Source organism: Nicotiana tomentosiformis, chromosome 6 (genome assembly GCF_000390325.3).
Source record: "Nicotiana tomentosiformis chromosome 6, ASM39032v3, whole genome shotgun sequence".
NCBI lineage: Eukaryota > Viridiplantae > Streptophyta > Magnoliopsida > Solanales > Solanaceae > Nicotiana > Nicotiana tomentosiformis.
Window position 1 is genome coordinate 132125577 of NC_090817.1, and position 6794 is coordinate 132132370.

A 6794-nucleotide genomic window follows, 5' to 3' on the forward strand; every position below is an offset into this window, starting at 1 on the left:
TCTCATGGGCTCACAATGTCATGAAAATATAAAATAGCCCAAAAATGATGATATGATGTATCGACAAATAACAACAGAGACTGAGATATGATATGTAATTACATGAATATGATTGAGTGTAAATTTTTAATTTAAAATAATTAATTTATAACAATACGATCTCTGTGGGTCCCAACAATACTAGCACATAGCCTCAACATGATTTTTAATATGATTTTCAGCTTAATTTCTTTAACACATAAAACTACATAGAAAATTTCAAGATTAATTGACTACAAAATTTCATGGAAACAATTACGTCACAGTTTCTATAGTGCACGCCCACACGTCCGTCACCTAGCATGTGCGTCACCTCCCAAAAATTCCACATAATACATATATTCAAGGTTCATAACCGCCTTTCAAGCCAGTGGGGGAAGTTCAGCTGTTCAACTGTGAGTAGACATATGTTGAACTATAGGAAGAAGGGACAATTGCCTTGATCTGATCTGAATCTGAATTTTGAGTATACAAAATCTGAGGTGTTTGTCATTGTACCCTTCCCTCAGCTCCAAGATTAAAAGAGTTACTTACCTCAAACAAGCCAAATTCAATGTCGAGCAAGCTAAGCAATGCTCCAGAAATTTCCATTCCGCACGTATCAACTTCCAAACGGCTCGAATCTATTCACAATTAATTTGATTCAGCTCACAAAATTATAGAAATCAATTCCATATCAAAATACTAATATTTTCCAAAAAAAATCTGATATTACGCCCCAAAAATCACCCGGGGGGCACATCTCGGAATCCAACGAAACTCACAAAATCCGACAACCCATCCAATTACGAGTTCAACCATACTAATTTCATTCAAATCCGACTCTGAATCACTGTTCAAATCTCAAAAATTTATTTTATGAAGTTTCTACAATCTTCCCCAAATTTTCACCTCAAAGTACTAATCAAGTGATGAAATCATTGATATATTCATGTATATTAACCAAATTCGAGTTAGAATCACTTATCCCGATAAATTTCTTGAAAAATCCACGAAATATCGCCACAAACCGAGCTCTCTAGGTCTAAAATACGAAATAATACCCTAAACCCCATTTATATAGTGCACCTCTTTTATATAGTGCACCTCTAATCTCCCACTTCGCGGTCAGCGAAATTTTGAGCGCGGCCGCGAAGTTCTGCTGCGGTCCACGAAAGTTTGGTGGCTGCACTACCAGACTTTAGTATTTTAGCTATAACTTTCTCTACAGATGTCTAAATGATTACTTCTTTATCTTTCTGGAGACTAGACACGAAGGGCTACAACTTTCGTTTTTGAATCATCTCAAAATTCCTTGTAGATCAAAAGATATAGGCTTCTGAAGTCGGACCGGCGAATCTGCAGAACTCCCTGGAGCACGGCCGCGGACAGAATTGAGCGGTCCACGAAATTTTGAGCGCGGCCGCGAAATTCCGCTGCTGTCCGCGTTCTTATGTGCAGTCCGCGCCCCCAAAAATGCCAGAACAATATAAGAGTGCCAAAATGCTCGGGCTCGCTCAAAACTCACCCTGAAACTCATCCAGAACCTCCCGGACACAAACCATATATGAATTTCAATCATAAAACACGCTACGGACATGCTCGCGCACTCACTACACTGAAAAGAGGTCGTCTTGACCCGATATTAACCATGGCCAAACTCCCAAATTTCTTAACTTTATTAATCTCTCAACCAATGATCCAAAAATATACCTCAAGCCCCTCGGGACCTCAACCAAATATACCAACACATTTCATAACATAACATGGACCTACTCGAGGCCTCAAATCACATCAAATAACATCAAAACGTAGAATCGCACCTCAAATCAAATCTATGAACTTTGAACTTTTAAATTCTATATCTTGTGCCGAAACACAACAAATCAATCCGGAATGACTTCAAATTTTGCACACAAGTCACATTTCACATTACGGACCTATCCCAATTTCCAGAATCGGATTCCGACCCCGATATCAAAAAGTCAACCTCCGGTCAAACTTCCCAAAAATTTAACTTTCGGCATTTCAAGTCAAATTCCACTACGTACCTCCAAATAGTTTTACGGACACGCTCATAAGTCCAAAATCACCATACAGAGCTATTGGAATTATCAAAACTCCATTCCGAGGTCGTTTACACATAATTTGACATCCGGTCCACTTTTCTAACTTAAATTTTCAATAATGAGACTAAGTGTCTCATTTCATTCCGAATTCTTTTTGGACTCGAACCAACTAACCCGATAAGTCATAAATAAATTGTAAGATATAAATTGAGCAGTAAATTAGGGAACGGGGCCGTAATACTCGAAACGACCGGTCGGGTCGTTACAGATCTGCCCCCGGTCACCGACGATTGGGCCGTTCAGGCTTTCACTCAGGGCCTAAACATACGAAGTTCGGTAGCCTCACAACAGTTGAAGCATAACTTCATCGAATATCTAGTTGTAACCTGGGCCGACATGCATAATCGGTACCAATCAAAGATTAGGGTCGAGGATGACTAGTTGGGGACTCCTTCCGGATCCGTTTATCCAAACGGGACCATCGACATAGTTAAAAGGGATATTGACCAGGAACCACGGTCAAATAGAGATTGATATCAGCCATACGTTGGAGATCGGAGAAACAACGGGCCTGGACGCAACCCCGTTCGAACTGATCGAAGAAATGATAGAGGACAGAGCTCTCGAGGGCTCATGAGTAAGAGTGGTTTTAAGAGAAATGTTGAACCCAAAGAAGCACCACGACTATCGGAATACAACTTCAACATTGATGCATCAGCTATTGTATCGGCCATTGGGCGCATCAAAGACACCAGGTGGCCTCGATCTCTATAGAGTGATCCAACCCAGAGAAATCCTAATCAAATGTGCAAATATCATGACACCCATGGTCATAGAACAGAAGATTGCAGACAGTTGAGGGAGGAGGTAGCCCGTTTGTTCGACGAAGGGCATCTTCGAGAATTCTTAAGTGATCGGGATAAAAACCATTTCAAGAACAGAGATTCAAACAGACAGAATGAGCAAGAAGAGCTGCAGCACGTGATCCACATGATTGTTGGAGAGGTCGATATTCTTCAGGGGCCTGTATTCAAATGCACAAGGTGTCGATCATGAGGGAAAAGCGGACTCTAGACTACGCACCGGAGGGAACCTTGTCTTTCAATGACGAGGATGCATAGGGAATCTTACAACCCCACAACTACGCACTGGTAATATCTGTCCTTATGAATAAAATTCAAGTTAAATGTGTTTTGATTGATCCAGGTAGCTCGGCCAACATTATTCGATTGAGGGTTGTAGAACAACTCGGCCTACAAGATCAAATTGTGCCTGCAACCCGAGTACTTAACGGCTTCAACATGGCAAGCGAAACCACCAAATGTGAAATTACTTTGCCAATGAACATGGCTGGGACCATCCAAGAAATAAAGTTCCATGTGATCGATTGTGACATGAGGTACAACGCCCTGCTCGGAAGGCCTTGGATCCATAACATGAGGGCAGTACCCTCGACCCTTCACCAAGTTCTAAAGTTCCCGACGTCGGAGGGAATCAAAACAGTACGGGGTGCAACCCGCCGCCAAGGAAATATTTTCAGTCGATGAAGTGATACCAATATCGGCACTCTCATCAACGAAGGGATCGAAGGGAAAACATGAAGCCAAATAGCAACCACAGATACCGGCCTCAACCCGATTGCAAAAGCAAGGGATTGGTGAGGATGACGACTACTGGATCCCTCGATCCTTCATAGATCCTGATGACTCCGACACCACCAACTCAACGGTCGAAGAGCTGGAACAAGTCACACTGGCCAAGCATCAGCCCGAACGAAAGGTATACCTGGGCACGGGGCTAACCCCCCGAGCTCAGGAAAAAACTTATTCATTTCCTTAAAGCTAGCACGGATTGATTTGCTTGGTCCCATCTCGGTATGACAGGGATTCCACCAGAAATTACCACTCAGAAACTAAGTGTGGACCCTAAATTCCGCCCGGCAAAGCAAAAAAGAAGGCCCCAGTCCTAGGTCAAACATGCTTTCATCAAGGACGAGGTAACCAAACTTCTCAAAATAGGATTCATTCGGGAAGTAAAGTACCCCGAATGGTTAACAAATGTAGTGGTAGTCCCTAAGAAGGGAAACAACCTAGAATGTGTATAGATTATAAAGACCTGAATAAAGCATGCCCCAAGGATTTTTTTCCTTTGCCTAATATCGATCGTATGATCGATGCCACGTCCGGCCAGGAGACTCTCAGTTTTCTCGATGCCTACTACCAGTACAACCAGATACAGATGAACCCGGAGGATCAGGAAAAGACCTCGTTTATCACTAAGTACGGCACCTACTATTATAATATAAGGACATTCGGTCTAAAAAATTCTGGTGCAACTTATCAACGCCTAGTAAACCAAATGTTCGAAGAACAAATAGGAAAATCAATGGAAGTTTATATTGATGACATGTTAATTAATTCCCTGCGAGCATAGGACCATTTAAAGCATTTACAGGAGACTTTCAATATATTAAGGAAGTACAATATGAAGCTCACCCCCGAAAAGTGTGCATTTATAGTTGGCTCGGGCAAGTTTCTTGGTTTCATGGTGTCCAATCGGGGAATCGAGATCAACCCCGATAAAATCAAAGATATCGATGATATCACGGTAGTGGATAATATAAAGGTCGTGCAGAGGCTAACGGGGTAGATAGCCGCCCTAGGACGATTCATTTCGAGTTCCTCAGATAGGAGCCATCGATTCTTCTCGATACTTAAGAAGAAGAGCAATTTTGCATGGACTCCGGAATGCCAGCATGCCTTAGAGGAACTAAAGCGGTATGTATCGAGCCCGCCACTTCTTCACACCCTGAAAGTAGTCGAACAACTTTACCTGTACTTGGCAGTCTCGGAGATAGCGGTAAGTGGAGTCTTGATCCGAGAAGAACAAGGTATGTAATTCCCTGTCTATTATGTTAGACGAACCTTAGGTGAGGCCGAAACTAGATATCCACACTTAGAAAAATTAGCGCTTGCTTTAATAAGCACCTCTAGAAAACTAAAACCGTATTTCCAATGTCATCTAATATGTGTTATAACAACTTATCCTCTTCGAAATATTTTGCATAAACCCGAGCTTTCGGGTCGATTGGCCAAATGGGCCGTAGAAATCAATGGGTACGATATTGAGTATCGACCCCGAACAGCCATCAAGTCTCAAATCTTGGCAGACTTCGTGGCTGATTTTACGCCGGCCCTCGTACCCGAGGTTGAAAAAGAACTACTGATAAGATCGGGTACATCTTCGAGGGTCTGGACCCTCTTTACGGATGGTGCTTCGAACGAGAAGAAGTCCGGACTAGGCATCGTACTAAAAGCACCCACAGGTAATGTAGTAAGACAGTCTATCAGAACTACAAAATTGACTAACAATGAGGCCAAGTATGAGGCCATGATTGCAGGTCTCGAACTAGATAAAAGATTGGGAGCGGAGGTCATAGAGGCTACGTGTGATTCCCTCCTCGTGGTAAACCAAGTTAACGGGACTTTTGAAGTTCGAGAAAACAGAATGCAGAGGTACTTGGATAAACTACAGGTGACTCTACATCGATTTAAGGAATGGACCTTGCAACATGTACCTCGGGAACAAAACAGCGAGGCCGACGCTCTAACAAACTTAGGTTCGTCGGTTGAGGACGACGAACTCAACTCGGGGACTGTCGTACAACTCATGAGATCGGTAATCGAAAAAGGTCACGCCGAGATAAACTCCACAAGTTTAACCTGGGATTGGAGAAACAAGTACATAAAGTACTTAAAGAACGGGAAGCTTCCATCGGATCCAAAGGAGTCGAGAACTCTGTGCACAAAGGCAGCACAATTCACTTTGTCCGAAGATAAAACGCTGTTTAGAAGGACGTTAGATGGACCGTTGGCAATATGTTTGGGACCGGGAGATACCAACTACATCCTATGAGAAGTTCACGAGGGCACTTGTGGAAATCATTCTGGTGCCGAATCCCTGGTCCACAAAGTAATCAGAGCAGGGTACTATTAGACCGCTATAGGGAAAGATGCGATGTAGTTCATTCGAAAATGCGACAAATGCCAAAGGCATGCGCCCGTGATTCATCAACCCGGGGAACTGCTTCACTCGGCCCTCTCCCCATGGCCCTTCATGAAATGGGGAATGGACATCGTTGGCCCTCTCCCGTAGGCCTCAGGTAAAGTTTAGTTTATTTTTTTTATGACTGATTATTTCTCTAAATGGGTTGAAGCACATGCTTTTGAGAAAGTCAGAGAAAAAGAAGTCATAGACTTCATTTGAAACCACATCATATGTCGATTCAGGATGCACTCCTAGATTGTATGTGATAATGGAAAACAATTCATCAGCAGCAAAGTAACTAAATTTCTCGAGGATCACAAAATCAAAAGGATCCTATCAACACCTTATCATCCCAGCGGGAACGGACAAGCCGAATCGACCAACAAAACCATCATCCAAAATCTTAAGAAGAGATTGACCGATGCCAAAGGAAAATGGAGAGAAATACTACCCGAGGTTCTATGGGCATACCACACAACATCGAAAATCCAGCACCGTAGCAACACCATTCTCGTTAGTTTATGGCGCCGAAACTCTGATCCCGGTCGAGGTCGGAGAACCTAGCATCAGGTTTCGATATGCAACGGAGGAGTCAGATAACGAGGCCATGAATACGAGCCTAGAATTGTTGGATGAAAGACTCGAAGCCACTCTCGTACG